The sequence below is a fragment of the Lynx rufus genome, unplaced genomic scaffold, assembly GCF_022079265.1.
Source record: "Lynx rufus isolate CCGP_SWC_20201006 ecotype Redwood Valley unplaced genomic scaffold, mLynRuf1.p SCAF_4, whole genome shotgun sequence".
NCBI classification, from domain to species: Eukaryota; Metazoa; Chordata; class Mammalia; order Carnivora; family Felidae; genus Lynx; species Lynx rufus.
The window spans coordinates 129,186,767-129,200,364 of NW_025814856.1; the positions used below are offsets into that span (position 1 = coordinate 129,186,767).

The window sequence follows — 13,598 nt, forward strand, 5'->3', positions numbered from 1 at the left end:
GCATGGTGATTCCACAGTGTTATTAGGGGCCTGTCCTGCTCCTGAGTTTAATTTTCTTCATGTTTAGTGTATGGCTTCCATTTCTGAGGTTTTTCTATGGCCCAATGTAGCTTCTGATGCTCTAGGCAACATATTTATGTCCTGAGCAGCATAAAGGATAAAGATGGAAAGAGAACATGTCAGATACCTCAAGGGGGATACCTCAGGGGAGTCCGCATTCTCAGCATCCCCACTCATATACCAGTAGTATGTAAAAAATTAGTAACGTGGACATACCTAGTGGGAGGCTAAGAAATTGATCTTGGCTAAAGATTGCTCCTGAACAAACGGTAGGATTCTTTTCTGAAAGAAGAGGTAAATGGATACCTGGTATGCAACTAGAGGGTCTGTCACGGAAAGTGGGATGACCAAAAGGGATCACATGTGTGCAGGGCTTGCAGTAGCTGGCAGAACATTGAGAGATCCTTACGTAAATCAGGACCAAAAAGGTCATGATTCTTTTATGTCAGACATCAGGAATTCTGTATGAGAAAGGTATACCATTAATAAATAGGGAGGCAGTGGGCTATCACTAAAATCCAATTGGGGATTAAAACAGACTTCTTTTCTGCATTGATGATTTTATATTCTTCATCCTTAAGGAAAATATAATTTCTTTCTTTTTTAAAAAATGTTCATTCACTTTAGAGAGACAAAGTGCATGCACGTGCAAGTGGGGAAGGGTCAGAGAGAGGTGAGGACAGAGGATCTGAAGCAGGCTCTGTGCTGAGAGTAGAGAGCCCGATGTGAGGCTTGAACTCACAAAGAACATGAGATCATAACCTGAGCCGGACTCAGACACTTAGTCTGCTGAGTCACACAGGTTCCCCAGAAAAATATAATTTTTACATGGTTAAGAACTGAAGACTTTTAGAAGATTGGCCAGTAAAGATTGAGAATAAAAAGAAGTTTAGCTACAGAGTTTTTTAAAAAAATGCTCATTTCTGGGGCGCCTGGGTGGCTCAGTCGGTTGAGCGTCCGACTTCAGCTCAGATCACGATCTTGCAGTCCGTGGGTTCGAGCCCCACATCGGGCTCTGGGCTGATGGCCCAGAGCCTGGAGCCTGCTTCCGATTCTGTGCCTCCCTCTCTCTCTGCCCCTGCTCCGTTCATGCTCTGTCTCTCTCTGTCTCAAAAATAAATAAATGTTAAAAAAATTAAAAAAAATACTCATTTCTTCTATTTCTTTGATACAGTGGTCAATGAGTCAATGATATGTCCTGTCAAATCTAGTTATTTAATTCTCATGACAGTGAGTTTCTGTTTGTTTGTTTCTTTGTTTGTTTATTTATTGTGTCCAGAGTTTATAATACAAGGACCAGAGCTTTCTCCCCAACTCAGGTTTATAAATTTTTCAATTGGCTTGTGAGGTCAGTAGGGATACTTTTTTTTTTTTTTTTTGGTCTAATTTGGTTTCTGGGAAGACTTTGTTCAGGTCCTCAATGCTCATCTGTTCACATGGAATTATGTTCTTCATCTTCTCCAGCTCTTTTTCATATTCCTCATTCCTGGCCTTTGAGGGAGACAAAAACTCAGCACATCTTTTCACATCTTCTTTTTCTTCAGCATCTACCTGGACAGTATATTTACCTCTGGGCATTAAACTTCTCAAAGTCATCTACCAAGCCAGACTTCACCACACTGACCTTGTAGTAAGCCCAGTAAAGGGCTTATAGCAGGTGGATTCTAGGGGAGAGTAGCCAACCTGGATGGAGGTGAGGGTCTCATTCCAGGATTTCAGGGAGTTAGCAATGGCCTTTTGGTTTCCATTTATGGTCTCCCCAAAAGCTACCCAGTCAATGACTTTTAGAGCAAGTTTTTGCCCAGCTCTCTTGAGATCTTTCACCTACCCTGGCAGCCCCATGAGTTTCTTATTTTAAGGAGCAATAGTTAAAAATGTGACTCATATCATTTGAGGAACTTAATCCTGGATTTAATAATGCTGGTTGCTGAGCCTGCTCTAGAGATTCGGAGACAGTCTAGCTGTGATGTGGTCTAGGACTTTCTAGTTAGCAAAACCTCAAGGTGGCTCCATCCTGTCTAGAAAGTTTTCTGTTCTTGGTTATTGGATTTTTTGGAGGGAGAGAGAATAGGTCATTGTGGTAGAGAGTAGGCACAGAAGAGTAGAAAGCAATATTGGAAAATTTTCATCAGAGAGATACTGTAATTTGTTTCCCTCAAAGGAGCATGAACCCAGTAATAGCCTGAACAACTTCAAACCACAAACCTTAGTAAACACCTGTTACTTAATTATAAATTTTTACTACTTAAGCTTTCTTTTTGCCTCACTTTCCTCATTTATTAAAAAGCTTATTCAGTTGCATGAGTTTTAAAATATTTTGTATCAGTGAAGTGGTAAAAAGTAAAAGTTACCCATTAAAATGAAAGTATTTGGAATTGGCTGATTTTCTTGTCTTACATACTTATTTGATTTTTCTTATTATTTGCCAACCAGTGTTTTCTAATTTTGGACTTACTGAAGAAAGTCAATAATTTTCTGTGACTTACTGATGGATCTTTTGTAATTACTGACATATTCAGTCACTGTGAACAATCATTAATTTAATGTTCTCATCATTCCTTATCTAGCCTATTCTACATATTTGATTATTGTTTCCCCTGAGCTCCTCCCCATAGCATATAACATATCCTCAGTGGAATGTAAGCCACATGAAGGTGGCATTTTATATCCATGCAATGCCTTTCTCTTACATATTATAATATCTTGTCATTTTGGAAAATAAAGTAAAAAATGTATCTTAAATGTAGCTGAATTTCAGGGCACCTGGGTGGCCCAGTCAGTTGAGCATCAGACTTCAGCTCAGGTCATGATCTCACGAGGCTTGTGGGTTAGAGTCCCACATCTGGCTCACAGCTGTCAGCCAGGAGCCTGCTTTGGATCCTCTGTCCCTTTCTCTCTCTGCCCCCCCCCCCACTCATTCTCTCTCTCTCTCTCTCTCTCTCTCTCTCTCTCTCACACACACACACACACACACACTTTCTCTCTCTCTCAATAATAATAAACATTAAAAATATTTAAAAATGTAATTGAATATTATTTTTGCAGTAAGCTAAGTAATATTTTTTAGCTATTCTTCACAGTGGCCTTATAGGCTGGCTGCTATTTATTTAAGGTTAGTTATCTTTCCCCTAGAGAGGATATTACAAAGGGAAGGGCAGATTCTTAAGTTAAAATTGTGTTTCCTGATCAAAAGCACAGGATTTATATGGTTGCTTTACTAAAATTATTGTTGCTGCTTTTTATTTCACTCCCAGGTTATTTGGTAAATAGAAACTAAACTTTCTTGTCAATTTATACTTACCATAATTTCAGAAGCTGTTGAGGTTGAAAGCATGAGCTATATTCCTCTGAATCCAGCAATATGAATTTTTAGTAGAAAGAGAGTAAACAAATTCAAAGAACACATGAACTGTTATTAAAGGTTCCTGTTATCATAGAATTAAAAGTTGTTAGTTGTAGATTAGCAATGTGGGTTATTTTTAAAAACAACTTTACTCTTAAATAAATCCATAATTATAGAATTAATAAATTTATGTTTATAAAATAAGTTGCCTCAGCTTATTGATCAGCTTACAGAATCATTTTAGAATGTTCACAGGGAAACAATTAGCTTTCCCTTCCCAAAATATATATTCCTTTCTCTCAAAATGTCTTGAGAAGAACATTCCAACTTCTAAAATTTCCATAATTGCTCTTGTCTGTATCTTCTAGTTTACTTTTTTCTAATGACTATATGATTTAGAGAAACTTCATTTCTATAATTCTTAAAATTTCATCAAAACACTTTCCTGAGCTATTCAGGTAAAACAAAAATATATATTTTCTGACTAATTCAAACAATTGTTCTAATATTCACTTCATTTTGTGTGTACCTACCCTTTTCCTATACATTTTAGACTAAATTTGTTTGATACTATTCCCTGCTAGTTACAGTTGAGTCTTGAACAAAAGGACTTTGGACTACGTGGGTCCACTTACATGCAGATGTTTTACAGTACCCTACTGTATGTGTATTTTGTTGATGATTTTCTTAACAAGACTTTTTTTCAAGCTTCTTTTATTCTAAGACTACAGTATATAATACATACAACATACCAAGTATGTGTTAATTGGCTGCTTATGTTATCTTTAAGGCTTCTAGTCAGCAGTAGGCTACTAGTAGTTAAGTTTTGAGGGAGTCAAAAATTATATGTGAATTTTTGACTGCATGGCCCCTAATTGCCCCTAATCATTGCACCTAATCCCATGTTGTTCTAGGATCAATTGTATTTTCAACTTTTACAACATTAGCCAAGATTTGAGAAAGTGTAGGAAGAAAGAATGTACCTAATCAGTAACCTGAAAGTATAGCTAATGAATATGATCACTACATAAATAGCTGTCAAAACATGGATATTTTTTAAAATGAACGGAGGTGCTAACCAGGCCAGACACAAGGATAACTGTTCAAAATAACTGAGGCTGTCCTGGGAAAACTGAGGCAAATGTTCATACTGGTGATAAATAATTCACCACAAGAACTTGCTAAAATTCCCCACATTCTGGGGATTCTGGGAAGATGGCGGCGTAGGAGGACGCTGGGCTCACCGCGCGACCTGCTGATCACTTAGATTCCACCTACACCTGCCTAAATAACCCAGAAAACCGCCAGAGGATTAGCAGAACAGAGTCACCAGACCCAAGTGCAGACGAGAGGCCCACGGAACAGGGTAGGAAGGGCGGCGAGGCGGTGCGCGCTCCACGGACTGGCGGGAGGGAGCCGGGGCGGAGGGGCGGCTCGCCAGCCAAGCAGAGCCCCCGAGTCCGGCTTGCAAAAGCGGAGGGGCCTGACGGACTGTGTTCCGACAGCAAGCGCGACTTAGCGTCTGGGAGGTCATAAGTTAACAGCTCTGCTCAGAAAGCGGGAAGGCTGGAGGACAAAGGGAGGGTGAGCTGCGGAGCCCCCGGATGACAGAGCTCAGTTTGGCGGGGAACAAAGGCTCTCGCCAGCGCCATCTCCCCCGCCCATCCCCCAGCCAAAATCCCAAAGGGAACCGGTTCCGGCCAGGGAACTTGCTCGCTCCGCGCAAACACCCAACTCTGTGCTTCTGCGGAGCCAAACCTCCGGCAGCGGATCTGACTCCCTCCCGCTGCCACAGGGCCCCTCCTGAAGTGGATCACCTAAGGAGAAGCGAGCTAAGCCTGCCCCCCTGCCGCCGTGCACCTTGCCTACCCACCCCAGCTAATATGCCAGATCCCCAGCATCACAAGCCTGGCAGTGTGCAAGTAGCCCAGACGGGCCACGCCACCCCACAGTGAATCCCGCCCCTAGGAGAGGGGAAGAGAAGGCACACACCAGTCTGACTGTGGCCCCAGCGGTGGGCTGGGGGCAGACATCAGGTCGGACTGCGGCCCCGCCCACCAACTCCAGTTATACACCACAGCACAGGGGAAGTGCCCTGCAGGCCCTCACCTCACCAGGGACTATCCAAAATGACCAAGCGGAAGAATTCCCCTCAGAAGAATCTCCAGGAAATAACAACAGCTAATGAGCTGATCAAAAAGGATTTAAATAATATAACAGAAAGTGAATTTAGAATAATAGTCATAAAATTAATCGCTGGGCTGGAAAACAGCATACAGGACAGCAGAGAATCTCTTGCTACAGAGATCAAGGGACTAAGGAACAGTCACGAGGAGCTGAAAAACGCTTTAAAGGAAATGCAAAACAAAATGCAAACCACCACGGCTCGGATTGAAGAGGCAGAGGAGAGAATAGGTGAACTAGAAGATAAAGTTATGGAAAAAGAGGAAGCTGAGAAAAAGAGAGATAAAAAAATCCAGGAGTATGAGGGGAAAATTAGAGAACTAAGTGATACACTAAAAAGAAATAATATACGCATAATTGGTATCCCAGAGGAGGAAGAGAGAGGGAAAGGTGCTGAAGGGGTACTTGAAGAAATTATAGCTGAGAACTTCCCTGAACTGGGGAAGGAAAAAGGCATTGAAATCCAAGAGGCACAGAGAACTCCCTTCAGACGTAACTTGAATCGATCTTCTGCACGACATATCATAGTGAAACTGGCAAAATACAAGGATAAAGAGAAAATTCTGAAAGCAGCAAGGGGTAAACGTGCCCTCACATATAAAGGGAGACCTATAAGACTCGTGACTGATCTCTCTTTTGAAACTTGGCAGGCCAGAAAGACTTGGCACGAGATTTTCAGGGTGCTAGACAGCAAAAATATGCAGCCGAGAATCCTTTATCCAGCAAGTCTGTCATTTAGAATAGAAGGAGAGATAAAGGTCTTCCCAAACAAACAAAAACTGAAGGAATTTGTCACCACTAAACCAGCCCTACAAGAGATCCTAAGGGGGACCCTGTGAGACAAAGTACCAGAGACATCACTACAAGCATAAAACATACAGACATCACAATGACTCTAAACCCGTATCTTTCTATAATAACACTGAATGTAAATGGATTAAATGCGCCAAAGGACATAGGGTATCAGAATGGATAAAAAAAACAAGACCCATCTATTTGCTGTCTACAAGAGACTCATTTTAGACCTGAGGACACCTTTAGATTGAGAGTGAGGGGATGGAGAACTATTTATCATGCTACTGGAAGCCAGAAGAAAGCTGGAGTAGCCATACTTATATCAGACAAACTAGACTTTAAATTAAAGGCTGTAACAAGAGATGAAGAAGGACATTATATAATAGTTACAGGGTCTATCCATCAGGAAGAGCTAACAATTATAAATGTCTATGCGCCGAATACCGGAGCCCCCAAATATATAAAACAATTACTCATAAACAGAAGCAACCTTATTGATAAGAATGTGGTAATTGCTGGGGACTTTAACACCCCACTAACAGAAATGGATAGATCATCTAGACACACGGTCAATAAAGAAACAAGGGCCCTGAATGAGACACTGGATCAGATGGACTTGACAGATATATTTAGAACTCTGCATCCCAAAGCAACAGAATATACTTTCTTCTCGAGTGCACATGGCACATTCTCCAAGATAGATCATATACTGGGTCACAAAACAGCCCTTCATGAGTTTACAAGAATTGAAATTATACCATGCATACTTTCAGACCACAATGCTATGAAGCTTGAAATCAACCACAGGAAAAAGTCTGGAAAACCTCCAAAAGCATGGAGGTTAAAGAACACCCTACTAACGAATGAGTGGGTCAACCAGGCAATTAGAGAAGAAATCAAAAAATATATGGAAACAAACGAAAATGAAAATACAACAATCCAAACGCTTTGGGGCGCAGCGAAGGCAGTCCTGAGAGGAAAATACATTGCAATCCAGGCCTATCTCAAGAAACAAGAAAAATCCCAAATACAAAATCTAACAGCACACCTAAAGGAAATAGAAGCAGAACAGCAAAGGCAGCCTAAACCCAGCAGAAGAAGAGAAATAATAAAGATCAGAGCAGAAATAAACAATATAGAATCTAAAAAAACTGTAGAGCAGATCAACGAAACCAAGAGTTGGTTTTTTGAAAAAATAAACAAAATTGACAAACCTCTAGCCAGGCTTCTCAAAAAGAAAAGGGAGATGACCCAAATAGATAAAATCATGAATGAAAATGGAATTATGACAACCAATCCCTCAGAGATACAAACAATTATCAGGGAATACTATGAAAAATTATATGCCAACAAATTGGACAACCTGGAAGAAATGGACAAATTCCTGAACACCCACACTCTTCCAAAACTCAATCAGGAGGAAATAGAAAGCTTGAACAGACCCATAACCAGCGAAGAAATTGAATCGGTTATCAAAAATCTCCCAACAAATAAGAGTCCAGGACCAGATGGCTTCCCAGGGGAGTTCTACCAGGCATTTAAAGCAGAGATAATACCTATCCTTCTCAAGCTATTCCAAGAAATAGAAAGGGAAGGAAAACTTCCAGACTCATTCTATAAAGCCAGTATTACTTTGATTCCTAAACCAGACAGAGACCCAGTAAAAAAAGAGAACTACAGGCCAATATCCCTGATGAATATGGATGCAAAAATTCTCAATAAGATACTAGCAAATCGAATTCAACAGCATATAAAAAGAATTATTCACCATGATCAAGTGGGATTCATTCCTGGGATGCAGGGCTGGTTCAACATTCGCAAATCAATCAACGTGATACATCACATTAACAAAAAAAAAGAGAAGAACCATATGATCCTGTCAATCGATGCAGAAAAGGCCTTTGACAAAATCCAGCACCCTTTCTTAATAAAAACCCTTGAGAAAGTCGGGATAGAAGGAACATACTTAAAGATCATAAAAGCCATTTATGAAAAGCCCACAGCTAACATCATCCTCAACGGGGAAAAACTGAGAGCTTTTTCCCTGAGATCAGGAACACGACAGGGATGCCCACTCTCACCTCTGTTGTTTAACATAGTGCTGGAAGTTCTAGCATCAGCAATCAGACAACAAAAGGAAATCAAAGGCATCAAAATTGGCAAAGATGAAGTCAAGCTTTCGCTTTTTGCAGATGACATGATATTATACATGGAACATCCGATAGACTCCACCAAAAGTCTGCTAGAACTGATACATGAATTCAGCAAAGTTGCAGGATACAAAATCAATGTACAGAAATCAGTTGCATTCTTATACACTAACAATGAAGCAACAGAAAGACAAATAAAGAAACTGATCCCATTCACAATTGCACCAAAAAGCATAAAATACCTAGGAATAAATCTAACCAAAGATGTAAAGGATCTGTATGCTGAAAACTATAGAAAGCTTATGAAGGTAATTGAAGAAGATTTAAAGAAATGGAAAGACATTCCCTGCTCATGGATTGGAAAAATAAATATTGTCAAAATGTCAATACTACCCAAAGCTATCTACACATTCAATGCAATCCCAATCAAAATTGCACCAGCATTCTTCTCGAAACTAGAACAAGCAATCCTAAAATTCATATGGAACCACAAAAGGCCCCGAATAGCCAAAGGAATTTTGAAGAAGAAGACCAAAGCAGGAGGCATCACAATCCCAGACTTCAGCCTCTACTACAAAGCTGTCATCATCAAGACAGCATGGTATTGGCACAAAAACAGACACACAGACCAATGGAATAGAATAGAAACCCCAGAGCTAGACCCACAAACATATGGCCAACTCATCTTTGACAAAGCAGGAAAGAACATCCAATGGAAAAAAGACAGCCTCTTTAACAAATGGTGCTGGGAGAACTGGACAGCAACATGCAGAAGGTTGAAACTAGACCACTTTCTCACACCATTTACAAAAATAAACTCAAAATGGATAAAGGACCTAAATGTGAGACAGGAAACCATCAGAACCTTAGAGGAGAAAGCAGGAAAAGACCTCTCTGACCTCAGCCGTAGCAATCTCTTACTCGACACATCCCCAAAGGCAAGGGAATTAAAAGCAAAAGTGAATTACTGGGACCTTATGAAGATAAAAAGCTTCTGCACAGCAAAGGAAACAACCAACAAAACTAAAAGGCAACCAACGGAATGGGAAAAGATATTTGCAAATGACATATCGGACAAAGGTCTAGTATCTAAAATCTATAAAGAGCTCACCAAACTCCACACCCGAAAAACAAATAACCCAGTGAAGAAATGGGCAGAAAACATGAATAGACACTTCTCTAAAGAAGACATCCAGATGGCCAACAGGCACATGAAAAGATGTTCAGCGTCGCTCCTTATCAGGGAAATACAAATCAAAACCACACTCAGGTATCACCTCACGCCAGTCAGAGTGGCCAAAATGAACAAATCAGGAGACTATAGATGCTGGAGAGGATGTGGAGAAATGGGAACCCTCTTGCACTGTTGGTGGGAATGCAAATTGGTGCAGCCGCTCTGGAAAGCAGTGTGGAGGTTCCTCAGAAAATTAAAAATAGACCTACCCTATGACCCAGCAATAGCACTGCTAGGAATTTATCCAAGGGATACAGGAGTACTGATGCATAGGGGCACTTGTACCCCAATGTTCATAGTAGCACTCTCAACAATAGCCAAATTATGGAAAGAGCCTAAATGTCCATCAACTGATGAATGGATAAAGAAATTGTGGTTTATATACACAATGGAATACTACGTGGCAATGAGAAAAAATGAAATATGGCCTTTTGTAGCAACGTGGATGGAACTGGAGAGTGTGATGCTAAGTGAAATAAGCCATACAGAGAAAGACAGATACCATATGGTTTCACTCTTATGTGGATCCTGAGAAACTTAACAGGAACCCATGGGGGAGGGGAAGGAAAAAAAAAAAAAAAAGGACGTTAGAGTGGGAGAGAGCCAAAGCATAAGAGACTGTTAAAAACTGAGAACAAACTGAGGGTTGATGGGGGGTGGGAGGGAGGGGCGGGTGGGTAATGGGTATTGAGGAGGGCACCTTTTGGGATGATCACTGGGTGTTGTATGGAAACCAATTTGTCAATAAACTTCATATATAAAAAAAAAAAAGAAAAAAAAATAAAATTCCCCACATTCTGTAAATTTATTGCAACATGCACTAGCTAAGATTTCCCATATTCCGATGCATATATTTTTACTTTTGGGGAGGAAACTTTTGACATTTTTCATTAAACTACACTTAGTTCTTGGATGGTAGTGAGGTGCTGAGGCTCAGCACTGAAGGAAACACATCCCCCCATGTTGGTTCTCAAAGCATGCATATCAAGCTTTCCTGTTAAATAGAGGTATTACCATTTTATGGTATCTCAAATGTTTTAGGATGTAGTACAGATAAGCTGTAATTAAGCTGTCATATTTAGGTACAACTGTGTAGTAAAACTGCTTTTAAAAACAACATAATTTAAAGGAAAATCTATGCTTTCAAATGCCTGGTGCTTTTTTTAACTTTTAGAGCTTATCTTAGGAGAACTAGTAAAGTGTAGGAGCATCTTTAAAGAGAAAACAAGTATTAGATGAATGAAGTCATTAATCTGTGGAAATCTCTTTGAAAGACAGAATGTTTAGCATAGCAAGTGGTTAAACAGTGATAGAAATGTAAAAGACAGAAACTAGAAAAAACAATAACATTATTACAGTTAAGGTTGCTTACAATCAGTTTAAAGAGATTTAGAATAGGGGCGCCTGGGTGGCGCAGTCGGTTGGGCGTCCGACTTCAGCCAGGTCAGGATCTCGCGGTCCGTGAGTTCGAGCCCCGCGTCGGGCTCTGGGCTGATGGCTCAGAGCCTGGAGCCTGTTTCCGATTCTGTGTCTCCCTCTCTCTCTGCCCCTCCCCCGTTCATGCTCTGTCTCTCTGTGTCCCCAAAAAATAAATAAACGTTGAAAAAAAAAAGAGATTTAGAATATCTATTCCTTCTCTTCCTCAGAATAACTTCATTTAATATTCTGCACGGTTCCTGGTTTGTACTCTGAACTGGCAGGAACAATCATTTCCAGATAGATCTGTGTTTACCAGTGGTAATGAACACATCTATTCAAATTCTCCTTCTAAGTGGAGAATTCACCTGGGTGGCTCGGTTAAGCATCTGACTCTTGGTTTCGGCTCAGGTCGTGATCTCATAGTTCTTGAGTTCAAACCCTTCGGTGGACTCTGTGCTGATATGCAGAGCCTGCTTGGGATTCTCTCTCCCTCTCTCTGCCCCTCCCCCCCCCCCACACACCCCCCCCCAAAATAAATAAATAAACATTAAGAGAAATTCTCCTTCCATATTTGATTAGAAATACTGGTGTTGCCTCAGTAATAGAAGTTTATTATAAAAAAAATTACCAGTTGTTGAACTGAGTAGTACCCACAGCAATACCATGTTTTGTTGTGGAGACGTCAGTTTTGGTACTAGATCTTTTACTGCTTGACAGTGATTACTTATGTAAATAACTTTTCCTCTTTGGACTTAACCATGTGTGTGAACAGGTTGGAATTAGCCTCAAATGTCTTCTTCCTTGAATGTTTGGTGAGTGGTTTTTTTTTTTTAACATTTATTTATTTTTGAGAGAGGGAGAGAGACAGAGCGTGAACAGGGGAGAGGCAGAGGGAGAGGGTGACACAGAATCCAAAGCCGGCTTCAGGCTCTCAGCTGTCAGCACAGACCCTGATGTGGGGCTCGAACTCACGAACCGTGATATCATGACCTAAGCCAAGTTGAACACTCAACTGACTGAGCCACCCAGGTGCCCCTTGGTGAGTGTTTTACTTTAATATTATAATAGAATTTCTCAACTTCTTTCTCTCATTATTGTATATTTTCCATGTTCCTTCTATTGTAGGGTTTTCTAATTTTCCTTTCCTTTCCTTTGGAGAGAAGCTTCTGAAGGAATAGGTTCATGCATTTTTCCACATTTATAAATGTTATAACTGTGATTCACTAATACCTCAACTTTTTGATATGGCTTTTCTCTTACCATTTAACAGATTAATTATTATTTTTTAGGTCACCAGAGACATTTGTGTGACTAACCCAAGATGAGCATAGGAATTCTTATCTCATGTAACATCTCTGCAGGATGTGACCTTTTGGGGCACTTTTGCCATTTTGAAGTTCTCTCCATCATGGTATTTCATGACATTTCTTTTTACTTTTTTTTCCTTAACTTCTCTAGCCACTCTGTTTTTTTTTCCTTTCTTTACCCTCTTCTTTAATATTGGTATTCCACGAACCCTTGTTCAACTTTTCTTTAATTCTACTTAAACCTATAAAAATTTATCCATATCCATAAGTTCAATTTCCACTTATTATGTACATAAATCTCTCTCATTAGACCAAATCTTTTTTAGGTCTGTTTTACTACATACCTAACATTCATCTGAATATCCAACAGATACCTCAGGTTCAACAACTGTAAAAAAATAAACAAAACCAGTTTAGCATTCTAATACAAATGTATTCCTCCCAGAGTATCCCTTATCACTACATATACTAGTTGCCCAAGTCTCTACCTTTTATCAGTTTTATCTACTTAAAAAATTATCAAACTCTTCTTTCCTCTTCATATTCATTACAAATGACTGTGGGTTAGCCTTATTATTCTTTGCATTTATGTATTAATAATACAATAGCCTACTGGCTAGTCTCTTGTTCTTCACCCCCCAACCACTGTCTAAAATTTTGGCATAGATACAGCTTTCTGAAACAGTGAATTTGTTCTAGTTCTTGTCTGCTTGGAACCCTTCAATGTGTTTTCATGGCTCTTAAGATAAAGCCAGAATTACTTGGGGCAGTGGATTCAGCAGCCGACTTCAGTTCAAGTCATGATCTCATGGTTCATGAGTTTGAGCCCTGCATCAGGCTCTGTGCTGATGGCTCAGAAACTGGAGCCTACTTTGGATTCTGTGTCTCTCTCTCTGTCCCTCCCCTGCTCATGCTCTGTCTTTTTCTCTCTCAAAAATAAACATTAAAAAAATTTTTTAGAAAAATAGATAAAGCCAGAATTACTTAACATGGAATAAGAAACCTTCCTGAGTTGGCTCCTGTCCATCTAGTCTCATTATCCTGCTATATAGCACTCTATAATTATTTATATATTTATTTCTTCCCTTGAATTATGTGTCCCTTGA

General features: G+C 39.9%; 1 pseudogene; it reads right to left on the reverse strand.

Annotated features, from left to right (window-relative positions):
- Nucleotides 1-1,322: 1,322 nt before the first annotated feature.
- LOC124523450 (ATP synthase subunit d, mitochondrial-like) overlaps nt 1,323-13,598 on the reverse strand; it is a 56,326-nt pseudogene continuing 44,050 nt past the window's right edge.